This window comes from Sus scrofa, chromosome 8 (assembly GCF_054392235.1).
Source record: "Sus scrofa isolate SSC_HxYL_T2T_F1_AM1 chromosome 8, Sscrofa_HxYL_maternal_Yorkshire_Landrace_v2.0, whole genome shotgun sequence".
Classification (NCBI taxonomy): domain Eukaryota; kingdom Metazoa; phylum Chordata; class Mammalia; order Artiodactyla; family Suidae; genus Sus; species Sus scrofa.
In genome coordinates this window covers 83,986,713-84,007,930 of record NC_139390.1, presented here as the reverse complement: position 1 = coordinate 84,007,930, position 21,218 = coordinate 83,986,713, and the positions used below count along the sequence as shown (strand labels likewise).

The following is a 21,218-nucleotide window of genomic DNA, read 5'->3' as shown; positions in this document are numbered from 1 at the left end:
AATACTATATATAAGTATACTATGTAATTATAATATACAAGTATATAAGTATATATAATATAAATAGTATATATAAGTATATAATATACATAATATAGTATATATAGGTATATAAGTATAATATACAAGCAAATATCAGTATATTATATATAGCATTTATATTATATATATAGCATATAATATGTAGACTATATATGTATAATATATAAGTACATAATATACAAGTATATATAAGTATATAATATGTAGTATATATACTATGTGATCTATATCATACTACATAATATATATAAGTATATACAAGTATAATATAAAGTATACAAGTATATTACATATAAGTATATTATATATAAGTATATAATATACAAGTATGTTATGCAAGTATAAGTATGTAAGTATATAATATATGAATATATTATACAAGTATGTTATATAAGTATATAATACACAAGTATATAATAAATATATTATATACAAGTATTTAATGAGAATATAAGATTCCAAGGAGTATGAGGACGGTGACAGGCTGGAGGATGCTCATCTCTTCAAAGGCAATAAGACAAAAAACATCCCAACAGAAAGTCCAGATTTGGCTCGAAGCCTACCAGTTTATGCCTGGTTATGCCAGTTGCCCCTGTAGTAATAATAGTGGTCGAGAAATTGTATAATGATAACAGAAATAGCCAACATTTTTTGAGTGCTTACTCTGTGCTGGGCATGTGTCATCTTATCCTGTCCTCATAGGAAAGGTAAGTACTATTATTATCCCCATCTTAGAGATAAAAGTGAGGTTTGGAGAGATCTTTAGCTCATGCCCCAGAGGTAGTAAGTAGCAGAGTCCAAACCAGCTTTGTCTGACTCTGGGTCTGAGTTCTGTGATGGATTCTGATTTCAGGCCAGAGAACTATGACTTATAGTCACTGGGTAGGGAAAATGGTGGCCGTCAGGTGGCTGAGCTACCTAAGGTGTTGGCAGTGGCCAGCTTTGTGGCCTTGGAAGAAGCAGCCAGGCCTGGGAGAAAGGGCAGTGTTCCTGGTCTCAGAGGAGGAGGAAACAGCAGGATTAGGGGTGCCAGGTGAAGGCTGTGCCAGGTGAAGCCTTCCCCAGGTGCCCAGGGAGCCGAGGCCTCGGGCTTAGGCTCTGGCAGCTGTGAGTAGGCTCTACCCTCTGGGGTGTATATTTCGTAGCATCGGCTTCCTAACTGTGAATGAGGGAATAGCTCAAGCTGGGAAGGAAGAGCTGAAATGTAGAGGTTGAGATGGAACCCAGGGCTTCCTGGCACAATACACCTTAAAACTAAGTGAGCTTTTCCTAGGGTGGAGCGGGCTGATTTCTCTCACTGCCTTTTGTCCGACATCTCAGCAGCTCCTACTCATACCTACAGCTGGCTTTTGTGGGACAGGGTGGGTCTCTACCTCGACCACTGGCCTTTCCCATGGTTCTTAGTGGAAAGAACACATCCTTGCAAACCTCTGGCTGTTGTGTGAACCACAAATGAAAGGTGTGTTAACACAGCACCCTGAAACAAACAAGTCACTGACCTGTCGCATGTTGTAACTCTCAAAGCCTCTCTATGTGCCCAAGTGCCTGCAGCTCAAGGAAGTGAAAAGTAGAGCCCAGCTATTCCTAACCGGCCTCATGTGAACATGAACCAGAGGAAACAGAGCGGCCTCTGTGTGTAAACCTCACAGAGCCCTAAGGAGAAATGAAAAAAAAGTACGTGCGCGCGCGCACACACACACACACACACACACACACGGAAAAGTTAAAGGGCTGTATCTTGACATTTTTTTTTTCCCTAAGCAATGTGAATATACTACAGAAATGAGTATGTGAGAAGGTAGGATTGATGAATGGAGTTTGCTTTCTGTAGCCTAAGACTTTTAAATAGACACTGAAGGAGGAGGAAGCAAACTGAGAGGCAAGAAACCTGATAGGGCTGGGAAGAAGGGGGGCAGCGGTAGCACCAAAAATAGAGCATGAGCAGGTCTTAGGGAAGCCTTCCTGTCGAATTGTTTGATTGGTTTAAAGAGATGGCTTTCCTAGAAGCAACAGGAAAAACTGGTCCAGTTTGTTTTCAGAGTTGGAAGAAAACACTTTCGTAAGCAGCTCCCAGCTTTGCAGTGTTTCCATCGGGATATCATTTAAGAATTTGGCCAGATCTCAAGTGATTTATGTTTAGTACATAAGATTATCTTTCTGCTTCCTATGGTGAACGAGCAAATGGTTTGGGGTTTAGTTGCTGCTTTTCAGCCTCTTTTAATTGCTTGTTCAACGTAATACTACATTAATCTCTGTTATTTATTTCTAGAGTTGGTTTTGTGGTAGTGGTTGCTTTTTTTGCCTTTTGTCTTTATAGGGCCGCACCTGCAGCATATGGAGGTTCCCGGACTAGGGGTCTAATTGGAGCTGTCGTCGCTGCCGGTCTACATCATAGCCACAGCAATACCAGATCCGAGCCACGTCTGCAATCTACACCACAGCTCATGGCAATGCTGGATCCTTAACCCAGTGATGGAGGCCAGGGATCGAACCTGAAACCTCATGGTTCCTAGTTGGATTCTTTTCTACTGTGCCACGATGGGAACACTTGTGGCAGTGGTTTCTGAAGCAAGAAACCAGGACAGTGGTTGAAGCAAGAGTGGCTTAAGATGTTAGTCCCCTTGTTGTAGCTATACCCAAACTGTAGCTTCCTTAATGTTGTTGTTGGTAGGATGTGTGTTTGGGGGGTAGGGGAGAAGAGGGGGATGAGAAAATTCAGCTTTTGATGTTTTTCCATATTACAGGACACATGCTCAATTAATTATGGGACAAATGAAATAAAGGGAATCTTGTATCAGCTACTTGGAATGCTTAGGATTTTTCACATTTTCAGAGTTTGCTACCCCCCTCCCCCTTCCTAATATGGAAAGATAATTCTTTTTGAAATTGTGGATATCTAGTGAAAAATGACATTTCTTTCTTTTTCTTTTTCTTTTTTTCTTTTATAGCTGCACCTATGGCATATGGAAGTTCCTGGGCAAGGGGCTGAATCCAAGCCACAGCCATGCCCTAGGTTGTCCCTGCAGCACTGCTGGACCTTTAACCCACTGTGCTGGGCAGGGAATCAAGCTTGCACCTCTGCAGCAACCCCAGCCACTACAGTTGGGTTCTTAACCCAGCGCACCACAGTGGGAATGCCTGACATTTCTTTTTGGTGTTTGAGAATACATTTTTATGAAAATGTGAATGCTGACATACTGTTATTTCAAATGTGGATATGATTTTAATGTTTTAAATTTAAATAGTTTCTATAGGTCCCATGTTAAAGTCTTGTAAATATTAGGTTTCAGTATTTGTGTAAGAGAGGCAAGCATTTTAGAAATGATTGTTTCATTCTGCAGGACAGAAAAAAAATGTTAAAGTAATTCTGAGCCGAACATTTAGGAAAACAGTACATTATATATTTCATATTCACTGTGGATAAAAATAGTTACATCTAGTTAGAAAGTATTCTGCTGTAGTAAGCTCCCCCCATCCAGCACCTCTTCCTAAATCTTGAATTGAAGGTCTCTTCTTAAACTGATATCTTAATATTTTGAGTTTTGTATCTTGCAAGCAGTGCAAACCAAGCAAAAGATAAAATATATGGGGGTCACTCTGTCTTTCAGATTCTATCAGCTATTTTGACTCTAATTCTTAGACTGCTTGTGATACCTTGGCAGCAAGCCATGCACTTGTCATTTTATCTCATTACCATTAAGCCTAGTCCTGTCAAGAACAGGTTTACTAGTCTTTTTTTAATTGCCTGCTTAGAATTTTTCATTTCCAAAATCAGCCAAAGAATTTAAAATGGTGCTAAGTGTGGACCGAGGGTCAATTTAAAGTTCTGAGCAGACTAGGAACTCACTGAAGGAGGGAAGTGCAGAGGCGGATGGTTTAAGGCTATTGTGGACTGTTTGCATCCCAAAGAATGGACCGAGGCTTAGAAGGATGGGATATTGACTAGTACACAGTTTTCTTTTATGCATTTTTTGCATTTAAATGTGCCACCAGGGGTTCCTGTTGTGGCTCTGTGGGTTAAGGATTTGGTGTTGCCGCAAGCTGTGGTGTAGGACACAGATGTGGCTTAGATCTGGCGTTGCTGTGGCTGTGGTGTAGGCAGGAAGCTGCAGCTCCAATTTGACCCTTAGCCTGGGAACCTCCATAGGCTGCAGGTGCAGCCCTAAAAAGAAAAAAAAATGTGCCTCCTATTCTTCTGGGGAACTGAGGGCTGAGGGTTAGAGAATCAGAAGGTGGAGGAAGACCACCTCAAGATGAGTTGTCATCTGGAGGGGGCAGAAGGCAGAGGGATGTCCACCCAGAAAGCTAGAGAGAATGGAAGCTCCGGGGAGGGGGGACCATGGTCAGCGTGCACCTGCAGAATCAGAAGTGACCCAGCGAGGAAAGAAGGCGAGGAATAGGGCAAGTGGAGAGACGTTTCAGAAGTGGAAAGACTGAGAAAACAGGGCCGGTGACTGGAACAGCGTTGGGGTCTACGGCGGTGGGAGTGTCCGGATTTCCAGCACGTGGTCAGGAGCGTGGAGGCGCGGCAGTGGGCCGCTTGTTCTGGGCACTGTGTGAGGACAGAACTGGAAAAGCCCATGGGGACCAGGTTGTCCTTGGCGATGTATGGAGCCGCCAGCAGTGTGTGGGGCCTTGACGGGGATGGCAGACAGTGGCTGTGGAGACTCGTGTAACCCACCGGGCCGGTAGCTAGTCGAGTCAGATCCGAGTAGCCGGCAGGGTCGGTCTCTCTCTCTCTCTGTCTCTCTTCACCCCTCACCCAGGGAACGTTGGGAGTGGGGCTTACCTTGTAGTGCCTTGGGGAGGGGACTGATTCAGTGTTGTTCGACTCCCCCTCTTGCTGCCCTGGTCCTCTTGGGGGGAGGGGCAGCGTGGGGTCATGCTGTTCCTTGGCAGGGCCCAATTTGCTGGGCATGCATTTCATGTTCTGGATCTTTCTTGATTTTCTTTCCAGCTACCAAACGTTATGCTCACTCTCTCTGGTCTCTAGTCTCTCCAGATAACTGGGGCTACTTTAATGAAAACATCCCTCTTTCTCTGTTAATAATAGCATTCCTTCCCTGTTGGATGTTTGCATTCAAAAGAAGGCCTCACAGGATGTTGACTCAAAGAAATGGTGGCATTTGGGGCGAGTCTTTGGGTAAATATTCAGTGGAGCCATATGCATGTTTTACTCAGGGGAAGTAAACTTGAAGAAAAAAGGGCAAGAAATGACCATTGAATGTGACAAGGGTAGTCCTAGAGTGAACCAGGGCCCAGAGATGGGAGCCTGCAATTTGTCGGGAGCTTTCATTTCTGGTCAGGCTGTGAGCATTTGGGTTTAACAGCCTGGCTCACCAAGCATAAGCCAGAAGCTTCTTCTGATGTTTATCCAAAGGGATAATAGCCTTTCCCAAAGGGCAGGAAAAACCGGTCAGCTTGGGCTTTGTGAGAAGCAACATGGGATTGTATTTTATGAGGAATTTCAGGGAATTTTCAAGGGTAGTTTTGGTATTTGTAACTGCTGCCTTGAGTTTGACTTTGAACTCTCACTCAGTTCCCTGTGCCATTAGGTATGACTTAACAGCATTAATTGGCTGAGGGTAGGTCTTTCAGGGCCCCTCATGAGGTTCTTGAGATTTGAGGCTGTGTCACTCATCATTGGTAAAGGAACTCAGAAACTTTTTTTTTTTTTTTTTAAATAGCCACACCCATGACATATAGAAGTTCCTAGGCCAGGACTTGAATCCGAGCTACAGCTTCGACCTATGCTGCAGCTGTGGCAACACCAGATCCTTTAACTCACTGTGCCGGGCTGGGGATTGAACTCACGCCTCCACAGTGACCCGAGCCACTGCAGTTTGATTCTTAATCCACTGTGCCACAGCAGGAACTCCGCTCAGAAAACATTTTTTTGTTGAATGAAATAATGAACATAGAACATCTCTGCCTGCTGCCTTCTCCACCTGCCCCCCTCCTCTGTTGTCCCTAAAACAATAGTGATTGGTTGAAAGTAGGAAGGCAGTGGGTGTACGAGATCCTGATGGCTTTGAAGATGCTCTCACTGCCTTTTTTTTTTTTTTAATACCAAATTGATATTTTCCGTTCCCTCAGGGCACCCCAGTCATTGAGGATAGTCCTGGCACCCCAGGAGTCGACGGCCCCCCCACTTAGAAGCTTCCATTTCCTCGTCTGCCCATTGAGGATGGTTTTGAACACCAGAATTATGAGTGACTTACAAGTTAAATCACATTAAAAGATATCTCCTCCCCAGAACCCCCCTCCCCCTTGCTTCATTCTGTCTTGCCAGCTGTGGTCCAGTTGCGGGCTGCAGCAATTAGCCTGTACTTTGTGCACAACTTGCCTGGAAGTTTACAAGTATGGGTTGGAAAGAAAAGTGCAGCAGGAGTTCCTGTCTCGGCTCAGTGGTAATGAACCCAGCTAGTATCAGTGAGGACTTGGGTTCGATCCCTGGCCTCGCTCAGTGGGTTAAAGGATCCGGTGTTGCTGTGAGCTGTGGTGTAGGCCAACAGTTACAGCTCCGATTCGGCCCCTAGCCTGGGAACTTCCATGTGCTACAGGTGTGGTCCTAAAAAGACAAAAAAAGGAAAAGTGCGGCCAGTTTAGCAGGTGGCCGTGTGGCTAACAGTCCTGAGCATGTGGCTTCTTGCTGTGTCTCTCACAGCATCACTGTGGACTCACTGAAAAGACCATGCTTTCTGCAGGGTGTCTGCTGGACAGGGCAAGTTTTCAGTTGAGATAATCACCACTGGAGTTGGTCTGTGTTTTATAGTCCATGTACAGAAGCTCATTTGCTGCCCACACTGAGCTGGGAAACTCCTGTGTATGACATCCAGACCTTCATACCAGACATAGATGTGATCTGACTGCTAAGCACTCATTCGGATCCTAATTTTAGGCTTTGGCCTGCCTCCTGGGCCTGCTTGATATTTTTATTTGTGTGATGTGCCTCTCAGTCTTTGTGATCGAAGACTCACAAAATGGAGGGACTCTGCGAGGTGATCAAATCTCGTGTACTTTAACCTTTTCCTTCCTTCCAAGGGACAGTAAAACCACTAATTTATGCCTCTCTGTAAATGAGAGAAAAGCTGAATTTCTAGTTCAGAGAAGGATGAAAGTGAGAGGCCAAAAGCCTCTGTCATTTCTCTGCTCCTTGCCCTCCCCAGCCCTTGAGGTATTTGGTTTTAACATCTGGGCTCTGTAGAGCTCAATTTGAAAACCACAGTTTCCCCCAGCCCGGGAACCTCCATGTGCCGCGAGTGAGGCCCTAAAAAGACCAAAAGAAAAAAAAAAAGAGAGCGAGAAAAGAAAACCATAGCTCTGGAACCATGGGTGTTTTGCTGAGTGTTAAGTGAATCTTCCTGGCACCAATTTGCTGTTTATTGCTTCCTGAAGGTAAAAATTTTAACACGTTACAGGTCCAAGTTCCTCCTTTGCAATTACCTGTAGTGCGAGTTCCCTGTAGACACTGGGTCATCAGGAAGCTTATTGTGTGTTGTGAACCTTCAGTCCAGCAACGTGCACCACTAAGTACCACAGATAAGAAGCTGGCCTGAGTGGTACTGTTTTAATTTATTTATTTTTAATTAATTTTTTCCCTTTTGATGCTGAGGATGGCATCTGCTTGAGACTATGCCTATGCCTAAGAAGTTGGGGGTGTCCTTCATGGGAGGGGCTCTAAGTTATAGATCAGTCGCTCTCAAAGTGTGGTCCCCTGACCAGCGGCCCTAGGATCCCCTAAAACTTGTTAGGATGGAAATTCTTGGCTACCCAGACCTGCTGAGTCAGGAACTTTTGAGGGTGCAGAGCAGAAATTTGTATTTAACAAGTTTTTCAGGTGATTCTCCTGGTCATTAAAGTCTGCGAGGCCCTCGTGTTGGAGAAGGCAGAGGTGCCCAGGGTTGGTTTGGGGGTGTTATAAGGCTGCTTCTCCCCCACCTACCCCTCATCCCTGTAAGCACTCTTCTTGCTTAGCTATGGAAATTTGCTGTTTTCTCAATCTTGTGTGAAATCCTGAATAACTATCTTCCAAACAAACACCCTAGCTCTGACTTCCAGTTAGAGTAGGTTACCACCCCTTGGTCCCTTTACGTGGACATTCTGAAGCAGCCGTTGGATGTGTGTGAACAGGGTTTTCTAGGTGTTAGCTGGAAGCTTGCTTGTTTATGAAAGGAAGTGATTTTCTGCTTGACAGGCCAGGGTCTCGTTTGTCTGAATGCCACTGAGAGGACTCGCAGCCCTTTCAGCTTCGTGTCTCCAGCGAGGCTCTGATGGAGGATTTCCTAAGTGCGGCACGCAGGTGGCTGCAGTCGTCCCGTCCACACTAGCAGCATCAACCTGCTCTTCTTCTCTCCTGTCTTTCTGATTAACTGGGCAGTCATTCCAGCCTGGAGCTAATCTCATTCCTAATCAGAGGCCAAGAACCAACTCCGATGTCAGAAAAATAAGCTTTTCTTGTGTGTATGGATATAACTTTTTGTGGATGGAGGGGCCATCTTTTCTATCACATTCTGGAGAGGATCTGTGTGCGCCCCTGCAACAGCCCCCACCCAAAAAAGGAGAGCTGATTAACTATTGCTTTAGCTGTCTTGAGATAAAAGTTTTAAGAAATCCTGGTAAGATTTGCAGCTGTTTGAGGTAAAAGACCTTTCATGGGATGGGTCCTACATCAGCCTGCCTGTGGGCTCCTCACATGTCCTCTGTGCAGAAGCAGAGGAAGCCTGGTTCCTTACCTGGTGGTGAGGGGAAGATTCACACTTGCTGCTGTCAACCACATGCTTGTCCAGGAGTTTCTTGTATAGTTTCTTGTAAAAATTCGATCCCGTGAGGTACGCAGAGCAAGAGGGCTATTGTGAATGACACTCAGGCTGAGAGAAAAGCATGACACAGCATCACTGGGTTTAATTGTCATCTGAAGCATCAGACACCCCAGCAGGCTTGTGCTCTGGTAACTTGTAAATACACCTGGGGGTTGCCTAGAGACATCTCCAGAGGGCCTTGTGGATAAAAGGCGGATCATTCATCTCACACCTGATGTCATCATGCCCTTTTTCTAAAGGGGATGGATCATGTTAAAATTGTGGGTTTCTTTTTGGCGGTTCCTCATTTTGAAACAAGATCTTATGGATATAATCTCTCCACTTCACAGTCAAATAAAAGCTGGCCCCAGCCCCTCTTCTTTTCTCCTCCCTGAGGATCATAGAAAACACCACCCGGTTGTATTTTTCAGCATGTTGGGTCAGGAGAGGGTGAGTACTTAGCAGCTGGTAGCATCACCTCATTTTCATTAGATTATTCTTGGGGTTTTAAAGACTAGTGCCCTTGTAGCTTATATTACATAGCCTTAAAATTGCACATAAAAGTTTGCTGTGGAAGGGTAGCAAATGTAAGATAAATTGGGAAGGTTAAGGGGAAAACTGTGCTAAGAGCTTCTCATAAATGAATTCCCATCATAAAAGCACAGCGATTTCTCCAAGTGACAAATTAACTTGAGATTGTGCTCTGCATTGTTAAGCAATGTGTGGTCGGGTAATTCCATTTGTGTTTAAGCCAGAGGTCGGTGCCTCACTTATTCCACTTGTGCTTTTTGTCTAATAGGGTAGAAAAGAGAGCTATATATATGTGGGTATTTAATTTACTCTTCCTTTGCAAATGCATTGTGTCATGATTCAGTCAGCACAGAGATTGTCGAGGTTAAGGCAGCCTGGCAGATGAAAGGTGCCGAGGGCTGGGGGCCAGCACATTTTCTGAAAGAAATATCTGTGCTTAGACCACTTCTTATAAAGATGCTTGTTGTGACTTGAATTATGCTTTCACTTCAGTTGGGGTCACTGAAAAGGACACCATGGTGTCAGTCATTCCTTTCACTTCCCGGGCACAGGGTGGGGATGAAAGGCATTAGCGAGTGGAGTGGTGGTTCTTTGTGTCAACAGGTCAGAGGTTCGATTATGAAAATTAACTTTGAGCAAGTGACTCTGTATTCCTGTCAAGAATATGCGTATTAATGTCATTTAGACTCTTTGGGGGGAAATAGAAGAGATCTGTATTCATTTTAGGGTTTGTACATCTGTGATTTGTTGAGCAGGAATGGGAATAAAGAGAAAGGGTTCCTGCCCTGCCTTCTTACAGTCTCTCTCGTGAAACCTGACAGATCATGTGAAAGCTCTTCATTTTTCAAGCCACTGGTATCAGAATTAGGAGTTCATTTTATTCCCCCCCGTCAAGATTCCTTGTATGTTATTTCTTCTTTTAGTGATTTTAATTTTTCTCCATTATAGCTGGTTTACAGTGTTCTGTCAATTTTCCACTGTACAGCAAGGTGACCCAGTCACACATACACATACACATCCTTGTATGTTATTTCCTCTTCTTCTTCTTCTTTTTTTTTTTTTTTTTTTCTTTTTGGGGCCGCACCTGTAGCATGTGGAAATTCCCAGGATAGGGGTCGAATCAGAGCTGCAGCTGCAGGCCTACCCCCCAGCTACAGCCACAGCGGATCTGAGCCGCATTTGCCACCTACGCTGCTGCTTTGCAGCAAAGCGGAATCCCCAACCCGCTGAGTGAGGCCAGGGATCAAACCCACATCCTCACAGACACTACTTGGGTTCTTAAGCCACTAAGCCACGATGGAAACTCCTTCTTTTTTTTTTTTTTATTGAAGGATGGTTGATTTACAATATTAAATTACTTTCAGGTGTATAATATAGTGGTATGATATTTTTATAAATTACACACCATTAAAAAAAAAGGCATAATTTCTAACCCAAATCAGAAAAAATGCACTCCAGAGTGACCTTAATACAAGGAGGTCCATTGGTACTTAGCATTATTTAAAAAAGATGGAATGTGGCTGATGTATGTGCACTAAAAATAACAATTGGCATTTGAAGAGCGGTTTATAGCTGCAAAGAGCTTCCGCAAGCACCATACAGTTTCTAAATAATTGAGGTAGGTTCAGCCATCCCCATTTTATAGATGAGAAACAGCAAGATTAGGTATATCTTCCAGGGTTTTTCAACAGAGCCAGGACTCAAAAGCAAACTGAGATATACAAAATCCAGTGCTACTTTTGTTTTTATTTATTTGTATTTTATTGTTTATTTTTTATTGAAGTTTAGTTGATTTACAATGTTTGAGGTGTACAGCAAAGGACCTTCTTGTTTATTTTATATATAGTAGTGTGTATCTCCCTAATTTATCCTTCCCCCTCTTTCCCATTTGGTAACCATAAATTTCTTTTCTATGTCTGAGTTTATTTCTGTTTCATAAGTTCATTTGTATGATTTTTTTTAGATTCCACACATAAGTGATATCATATGGCATTTGCCTTTCTTTGTCTGACTTACTTCACTCAGTATGAGAATCTCCAGATCTATCCATCTTGCTGCAAATAGCATTGTTTCATTCTTTTTTAAGGCTGAGTAGTATTCCATTGTGTGTGTGTGTGTGTGTGTGTGTGTGTGTATCACATCTTTTTTTTTTTAATTTAATTTTATTATTATTATTATTTTTTCTTCTTGCCGTTTCGGGCGGCTCCCGTGGCATATGGAGGTTCCCAGGCTAGGGGTCGAATCGGAGCTGTAGCTGCCAGCCTACGCCAGAGCCACAGCAATGCGGGATCCGAGCCGCGTCTGCGACCTACACCACAGCTCACGGCAATGCCGGATCATTAACCCACCGAGCAAGGCCAGGGATCGAACCCGCAACCTCATGGTTCCTAGTTGGATTCGTTAACCACTGCGCCACGACAGGAACTGCTGTATCACATCTTTATCCATTAACCTGTTAATGGACATTTAGGTTGCTTCCATGTCTTGACTGTTGCAAATAGTGCTGCTATGAACACTGGGGTGCATATATATTTTTGAATTATAGTTTTGTTTGGATATATGCTGAGAAGTGGAATTGTTGAATCATAGGGTAACTCTAATTTTAGTTTTTTAAGGAACTGTCATACTATTTTCCATAGTGGTTGCACCAATTTACATTCCCACCAACAGTGTAGGAGGGTTCCTCTTTCTCCACACCCCTTTCAGCATTTGTTATTTGTAGACCTTTTGATGATGGCTATTCTGACTGGTGTGAGGTGATATCTCATTATAGTTTTGATTTGCATTTCTCTAACAATTAGCAATGTTGAGCATCTTTTTATGTACCTGTTGGCCATCTGTATGTCTTCTTTGGAGAAATGTCTGTTTAGGTCTCCTGCCCATTTTTTGATTGGGTTTTTTGATTTTTTGATATTGAGCTGTATGAGCTATTATATATTTTAGCAATTAATCCCTCATAAGTAGCATTATTCGCAAATTTTTTCTCTGATTTCCTAGGTTGTCTTTTCGTTTTGCTCACAGTTTCCTTTGCTGTGCAAAAGCTTTTAAATTTAATTAATTATTTATTTATTTATTTATTGCTTTTTAGGGCCACGGCCGAGGCATATGGAAGTTTCTAAGTTAGGAGTCAAATCGGAGCTACAGCTATTGGCCTACACCACAGCAACAACAGTACCAGATTTGAGCCACATCTGCAACCTATGCTGCAGTTTTCTGCAATGCTGCTTCCTTAACCTACTGAACAAGGCCAGGGATTGAACCTGCATGTTCTTGGTTACTAGTCGGGTTTGTAACCCACTGAGCCACAGTGAGAACTCTCCCATTTGTTTACTTTTGTTTTTATTGTTATTACTCCAGGAGATGGATCCAAAAAAATATTGCTGTGATTTATGTCTAAGAATCTATGTTTTCCTCTAAGAGTTTTATAGTATCTGGTTTTACATTTAGGTCTTTAATCCATTTTGAGTTTATTTATTTATTTATTTATTTATTTATTTTTTTGCTATTTCTTTGGGCCGCTCCCGCGGCATATGGAGGTTCCCAGGCTAGGGGTCGAATCGGAGCTGTAGCCACCGGCCTACGCCAGAGCCACAGCAACGGGGGATCTGAGCTGCGTCTGCAACCTACACCACAGCTCACGGCAACGCTGGATCATTAACCCACTGAGCAAGGGCAGGGACCGAACCCGCAACCTCATGGTTCCTAGTCGGATTTGTTAACCACTGCGCCATGACAGGAACTCCTGAGTTTATTTTTGTATATGGTATGAGGATGTCTTCTAATTTCATGCTTTTACATGTGCCTCTTCCATTTTCCCAGCATTGCTTATGCAAGAGATTATCTTTTATCCATTGTATATTCTTGCCTCCTTTGTTATAGATTAATTGACCGTAAGAGCATGGGTTTATTTCTGGGATTTCTATTCTGTTCCATTGATCTTTGTGTCTTTTTTGGTGCCACTGCCACACCGTTTTGATGACTATAGCTTTTGTAATATAGTCTGAAGCCAGGGATTGTTATTCCTGCAGCTCCGTTGTTCTTTCTCAAGATTGTTTTGGCTATTTGGGGGTCTTTTTATTTTATTTTTATTTTTATTTTTGACTTTTTAGGGACACATCTGCAGCATATGGAAGTTCCCAGGCCAGGGGTTGAATTGGAGCTACAGCTGCCAACCTGCATCACAGCCACAGCAATGTAGGATCCGAGCCGAGTCTGCAACCTACACCACAGCTCATGGCAGTGCTGGATTCTTAACCCATGAGTGAGGCCAGGGATCGAATGCACATCCCCATGGATACTAGTCAGGTTCATTACGACTGAGCCACAATGGGAACTCCCCAAATTTTAAAATTATTTTAGTTCTGTGAAAAATGCCATTGGTAATTTAATATGGACTTCACTGAATCTGTAGATTGCCTTAAAACAGTGTGGTCATTTTAACAATATTGATTCTTCCAATACAAGAACGTGGTATATCTTTCCAAATATTTTTTAAATTTTCAATTCAATTCAAATTTCTTTTATCAAAATCTTTTCTTTTTCTTTTTTTTTGGCTTTTCTAGGGCTGCTCCCATGGCATATGGAGGTTCCCAGGCTAGGGGTCTAATTGGAGCTGTAGCTACCAGCCTGCGCCAGAGCCACAGCAATCCCAGATCCGAGCCACGTCTGTGACCTACACCACAGTTCGTGGCAATGCCGGATCCTTAACCCACTGAGCGAGGCCATGGATTGAACCTGCAACCTCATGGTTCCTAGTCGGATTTGTTAACCACTGAGCCACGACAGAACTCCTCTTTTATCAAAATCTTATAGTTTTCAGAGTACAGGTCTTTTGCCTCCTTAGGTAGGTTTATTCCTATGTATTTCATTATTTTTGGTGCAATGGTAATTGGGGTTGTTTTCTTAATTTCAGTTTCTGATAGTTCATTATTACTGCATAGAAATGCAACATATTTCTCTGCATTAATTTTGTATTTTGAAACTGCTGAATTCATCGATGAGCTCTCGTAGTTTTCTGGTGGCACCTTTAGGATTTTCTATGTATGGTATCATGTCATCTGCAGACAGTGGTGGTTTTACTCCCTCCTTTCCAATTTGGACTCCTTTTATTTCCTTTTCTCTGTTGTCATGGCTAGGACTTCCAGAACTATGTTAAATAAAAGTGGCAAGAGTGGGAGTCCTTGTCTTGTTCCTGATCTTAGCGGAAATACTTTTAGCTTTTCACTGTTGAGTATGATGTTAGTTGTGGGTTTGTTGTATATGGTCTGTATTATGTTGAAGTATGTTTCCTCTGTGCCCACTTTCTGGAGAGGTTTTTGTTTTTTAAATCAGAAATGGGTGTTGGATTTTATCAAAAGCTTTTTGTGCATCCGTTGAGATGATCATCTGGATTCTATTCTTCAATTTGTTAATGTGGTATATCACACTGATTGATTTGCAGGTAGTGAAAAAATCCTTACATCTCTGGGATAAACCCCACTTGATCATGATGTGTGATCCTTTTAATGTATTCTTGAATTCAGTTTGCTATTTCGTTGAGGATTTTTACATCTCTGTTCATCAGTGACACTGGCCTGTGATTTTCTTTGTTTTGTGATGTCTTTGTCTGATTTTGGTGTCAAGGTGATGGTGGCCTCATGGAATGCATTTGGAAGTGTTCCTTCCTCTGTTTCTTTTGGAATAGTTTCAGAAGGATAGGTATTATTTCTTATCTTCATGTTTGGTAGAATTCACCTGTGAAGCTATCTGGTCCTGGACTGTTGTTTGCTGGGAATTTTTAAATCACACATTCAATTTCAGTTCTGGTAATTGGTCTGTTCATCTTTTCTATTTCGTCCTTGTTCAGTCTTGGGATTTCGTACCTTTCTAAGAATTCATACCTTTCCATTTCTTCTAGGTTGTCCATTTTACTGGCATATAGTCTGTTATGATCCTTTGTATTTCTATGGTGGTGTTTGTAACTTCCCCTTTTTCATTTCTGATTTTATTGATTTGGGCCCTCTCACCTTTTTTCCTTGATAAGTCTGGCTAAAAGTTTATCAATTCTATTTATCTTTTCAAAGAACCAGCTTTTATTTTCATTGATCTTTTCTATTGTTTTTTAAGTCTTTATTTATTTCTGCTCTGACTTCTTCTACTAACTTTGGAGTCTGTTTGTTTTTTCTCTAGTTGCTTTAAGTGTAAAGTTAGGTTGTTTATTTAAGGTTTTTCTTGTTTCCTGAGGTACACTTGTATTGCTATTAACTTCCCTCTTAAAACTGCTTATGGAGTTCCCTGGTGGTGCAGTGAGTTAAGGATCTGGTGTTGTCACTGAAACAGCTTGGGTTGCTGCTGTGGCACAGGGTCTATCCCTGACCAGGTGTGGACAAAACAAACAAACAAATAAACAACCCCCCCCCAAACCCCCCACTTTTGTTAGATAGGATTAGGAGTTTAGACTGGGTAATCTATAACAATTTCTTTGTTATGAATGCCTTCTGCCTTCTTCTACTGAAGTTTTCATTGTCTTCTTTGGTCTGTGGCCACATTGCATTTTTGCTCCAGAATTTTAATTTGTGGGGCAGAGACAGTGGGCATCTTGTTAGCTAATTGCCTCATAGACTGGCTGGTGTGGACTTGACCATTCAAAGTCAGAGCACAAGGCCAAAGATCCCAATTTCACTTTTTTTTTTTTTTTTTTTAATTGTTTTGATCCCAAGGGAATCAAAGGGTGCAGGTACAGAGGAGAATAAGGAGATGGAAGCATCTTGATTAAAGGTGCTTGATCAGGATCTCTGGGACCATATGCTAGTCAGTCCCCCAACTCATGGTGGTGGTCCTTACATTTCTTGGAAGAAGCAGTCTAGATTCAAATACTTGAGGCTAGGATAAGCCAGAAGCAAAGCAGGTCACTGCATTTTCCTAAAGTTAAAGTTCCTTTTATCTATGGGTCTCTGCTATCATTCTTTAAAAAACAAAAAACACTTCAGTGTGTTTTTTCCCATAAGGAAAAAAAAGCCAGCCCTCTGAATCCATGCTTTCTATGATGGTACCCAGTGTTATAGAATCTGTTTGGCTCTAAATAAAGAAGGTAAATTAGTTTCCACAGAATGTCAATCAGCTGTCCCAGTAAACACACATAAGTTAATGGGTGTTTTGAGGTGGTGTATTCACCTGTCTGGACAGTTGAGGACTGTGGACATATGTTGGGTTAGGAAATAACCTGAGTGATTATACGGCTTTTTGTTTATTGTAAAACATATTACCCTTATGTTAGAGTCCAGTGACCCATGATCTGACTTCAAAATACTTTTGCCTCAATAATTTTAAAAAGCCCTTTCCCTGCCATTTGGCTTTTAACATGTGTTCTAGGCCATGATTTTTTTTTTTTTTTGGTGTCTTTTTAATTGAAATAAAATTTCCATAACACAAATGCCATGAATATTACTTGTCAAGAGAATTTAAGAAAGGTTAATTGACCCAACACTTGGTTCATTTATTTGAATTCAGTGGCTGATAGGCCAGGATGATATAAAGCCAGGTCTGTGCCTTGAAGGAGATCACAGCCTCCTAGGGGGATAAAAACTTAAACAGATATTAATAGAGACATGGACGAGGTGTCCTGTGAATGCAGAGGGCCTTGCCTGCCCTTTTCCTTTTTGAACCCACCTCTGAAAAGGGTGGATCTTTTCCTCTTGCTCTTTTTTTTTTTTTTTTTGTAGTAACTTGTCTTATTTCCCTATCTGAATATTATCTGTTAGGTTTCATATGAAAGTTTTAGCATTTTATCAGTGACTTTTATGCTTCTCCATATTTCTTGCTTCTAAGATTCAAAGGTGGAAATATAAGCAGTGATGCTCAATGTTAGTCTATTTGTTAGAATTCTAAAACATGCGCTTGAGATGAAATTTGATATAAAAAAGGTAATTTCAAATGTTGGAGGATAAACTGGGTTTCTGCCTTGTGTGTTTTTTCCTGCAAGTCTGTGGCAAGACTATTGGCCAGTAAACTCCTTAAGTCAGCCCTATATTGCACATATTTTTGTTGTTATTGTCTGTTTCACCACCACCTTCTTAACCCAAGCCCCCCAAAGTGTGATTCCTCTATTCTTTGCTTTGAAGTATCCTGACACTTCTTGTAAAATCTCTTGTGTGTTTGCAAATGATAATAGCAGTGCCTTTTCCTTTTATACTGGTAAATGAAGGATTAAGTGGGCAATATTTGTAGAGGGCTCTAGAATTCTTAGAAAAGGACTAAATAAAATGAAGCAGTATTATGCAACATTATTATATTTTCTTTATTATATTATTATATTTTCTTTTTCTTTATTTCTTTCTTTTTGTCTTTTTAGGGCCACACCTATGGCATGTAGAAGTTCTGGGGCTAGGGGTCGCATAGGAGCTCCAGCTGCCAGCCTACACCACACCCACAGCTATGTGGGATCCCTAACCTACTGACTGAGGCCAGGGATCGAACCCATGTCCTCCTAGATACTAGTCAGGTTCTTTACCACTGAGCCATGATGGGAACTCCAATAAGTTATTTTCTTGTATTAAGCTCAGTTTATTAAGGTGAATTTTTCGAAATACTAATCTTTTTTTTTTAAATTTAAGACATTAGCCTCCTTTTTTAATAATTAATGCTCTTTAGGTGCCCTAACTTCCCTATTTTAAGGCATTTCTGAATTGCCATTTTCTTCTCAATTTTGTAAAGTATGGTATCTTTTAAATGTTACTTCAAAAAACTCTCCTCTGAAGCCTCTTCCCTGGTTTATGAAATGTAAGAATTGACTTCAGTTGACTTCACTTTAATAATCTTGTTTTATTAAAATCTTGCAAAATGTTGGTCCAGTGCTAGAATATAATTTTTATAGCTAAATTTTAAACCGAGACCAGAGTTCTATTTTGCCTTTCTCCGTGTGAACTGCTTAAAGGGCAAACTTACCTGGTTACACTTTACAGTTTTACAGAAAGGTCCTCTTCCCCCTTTCACTATCTCGACAGCCGAGAAAGCCAAGGGAACAATCACAGACTGGCCTCGGAGAGTGGGAATTTGTTCAGTGCACTGGAATTTGCTTCCTGCCTGGTGTGAAAGCTTGTATTTGTTGCAGACAAAGTGACGTTGTGTAGAGAGGTGAAGAACAGGTGTTCACTCTGGCTTTGACCAAGGTGAGGGTTTGAGACAGGAGAGCTGGGCTCTGTAGGAGGTAACTGGGCACTTGACCAGTTTGGCAGTTTTGTTACCTGTCATTGAAACTAAGGGAGGGAGATAATACTTTCACAACTCATAATAGAGCTTTAAAATCTTTTTTTCTTTGGGTGGACGTATTTTAAGCCATTGAATACATTTTCCATACATTTTATTGCCTTCCATTTACCTTTGAAGAGAAGCCAGCAGAGAAATATTTAGAAGGTTATGAGCAACAATAAAAGGAACTGTTAGCAAAGTCCTTTTGTGGCATTCCTCAAGTGTGTGCTGGGAGAAAAATGACTGTAGTTTGATAGTAAAATGTTGGAAAATGATTTTATTTGCTGTTTAGAAATAACCTAAATGAGCCTTGCTTTTTCAATTCACAGGTTCAAAACATTTAGTTCTGCCTCACTAGCTCACATCTTTGCTCATTACTCTTTACACTGATGGAACTAAATGTGACACATTGCAGTGTTGGATCAGCCCCACAGTTTTAAAATACAGGATTTGATTGAATTCTGGGAAAAAAAAGACACTCTTCTTTAATGTCAGGAATGATTTGTGAAATTTTGTTTTTAGCCTGAAGTTGGTTCAAGAAAGTATCCCAATGATAGAAGAGGGAAAGATCATGAAGAATGTATAATTGTAAATTGCCCTACTGAAACCCCAAAAAGGAGTCTTAGTCTTTGAAGGAGCAAATAATTTTTCAAAGCCAAGTCCCTGGTGTCTGTCCTGGCCATAATTTGTCTAGTCCCTAGGGGAGTGTATTTCTGCTGCCTGTGTCTGCCAGCCCTGGTAGTAAACACATGTTTAATGGCCAGTCAGCCTTGCATCCAGTTTTATCCTCTGGTTTTCCAAGGACATGTGTGGATGAAGGTCAAAACTTTGTGATGCTTGCTGTGAGGCCCTTGGGTGTTGAGAGAAGAGAGCTGCCTTAACCTCATGCTCATATTTTCCAAGAAATTCTTTGAAGACCAGCTTTTTTATTTAAAACTTTTTTTAAATAAAAAATTATTTTAATTTAATTTTATTTATTTTACATTTTTCACTTTTTAAGGTTTACAATATTTGTGTTAGTTTCTGATATACAGCAGAGTGATTCACTTATCTATCCTTTTTCAGATTCTTTTCCATTATAGTTTAAATTATTTTTATTTTGTTTTTATTAGAGGATAGTTGATTTCCACTGTTGTGTCCATTTGTGCCGTACAGCATAGTGACCCAGTCATACCTATATATACATTCTTTTTCTCGTATTATCTTCCATTCTGTTCTATCCCAAGAGCTTGGATATAGTTCCCTGTGCTGTACAGTAAGATTCAGATTCTTTTTTGAAATTTAAATTTTAATAATGTATTTTATTTAACCAATCTATCCAAAATGTTATTTTTCCAACATAATATAACATGTCATGAAGTATCATTAATGAGATCTTTGGTATTCTTTTGTACTCAGTGTTTGAACCCTGATGAGGATTTTATATTTACGGTGCCTTTCAATTTGGATGACTACTTTTTTTTTTTTTTTTTCCTCTTTGCTTTTTAGGGCCACACCTTTGGCACATGGAAGTTCCAAGGCTAGGGGTCGAATCGGAGCTGCAGCTGCTGGCCTACACCACAGCCACAGCAGTGTAGGATCTGAGCCTTGTCTGTGACCTACACCACAGCTTATGCCAATGCCAGATCCTTAACCCACTGAGCGAGGCCAGGGATTGAACCCGCAACCTCATGGTTCCTAGTCAGATTCTTTAACTGCTGAGCCACGACGGGAACTCCTTTATCTTTATAAGCTGTAATAATATACTTTAACAAGTGAGAATTGTTTTAGGAATGCCAGAAGGGCTTAGTAGTGTGAAATTTATTAAAGACATTCTTCATCATGTTAAATATAAGTAGAAAAAAATCATATCATTTTATAGAAAAGGTATCTGATAAAATTCAGTATTGATTATTGATTTAAAAAAACTCTCAAAATATAGTGGGAAATATCCTTAGTAAAATATGTCCTTCTTAATCTAAAAACCATCTTGGGCTCAGTAGGAAATCTTAGACCATTGTCATTATTAAAGTCAGGAACAAAATAAAGATGTCTACAGTTTTCATTATTTATTTATGGTGTTTTAGAATCACAAGTTAATATAGGTGAACAGAGAGAAAAAAGTTATAAGGTATCATTTACAAGTAAATGATAAGAATATATAATGAGAATACCAATGAAAATCAAGTGAAAAACTGAATTGTAAAGAATAAGATGATTTAGGAGTTCCCTAGTGGCTCAGAGGGTTAAGGATTGTTGCTGCTGTGTCTCAGTCGCTGCTGTGGTGCTGGTTTGATCCCTGATCCAGGAACTTCCATATGCTGTGAGTGTGGCCAAAGCAAAACAAACAAAAAAGAATAAGGTAATTTATAAATGTGTCTGGATACCAAAATAACATGTTAACATTCATAGCTTTCATATGTCAACATAAAAAAAAAAAGCACAACCTGAAAGTTGAGAGTTAGGTTTTACTTGGGGGCAAAATAGGACTTAAGCCAGGGAACCAGCATCTCAGGTAGCCTGAGAAACCGCTCCAAGGCAGTGAGGTAGGAGCTAGGATATATAGGAGTTTTTGCAGCAAAGGGCAGGGAGCAGGAGCAAAAGAGGCCTTGGCTCCCTGAAATCATTGCTTTGATCTGC

At 41.1% G+C, this 21,218-nt stretch overlaps 2 protein-coding genes across 7 annotated transcripts in view; one reads left to right on the top strand and one right to left on the bottom strand.

Annotated features, from left to right (window-relative positions):
- GATB (glutamyl-tRNA amidotransferase subunit B) overlaps positions 1 to 21,218 on the bottom strand; it is a 685,553-nt gene that overhangs the window by 349,950 nt on the left and 314,385 nt on the right. The gene's annotated exons all lie outside the window — the stretch shown is intronic.
- FHIP1A (FHF complex subunit HOOK interacting protein 1A) overlaps positions 1 to 21,218 on the top strand; it is a 299,876-nt gene that overhangs the window by 70,762 nt on the left and 207,896 nt on the right. For 2 of the 6 annotated variants that reach the window (XM_084972702.1, XM_084972704.1), the window contains exon 1: positions 2,019 to 2,101. The exons of the other annotated variants lie outside the window; for them this stretch is intronic. The gene's annotated coding sequence lies outside the window, so the exon portion shown is untranslated. Of the gene's footprint in view, positions 1 to 2,018; positions 2,102 to 21,218 lie in introns of those variants that run through there. 6 annotated transcript variants of the gene reach the window in all.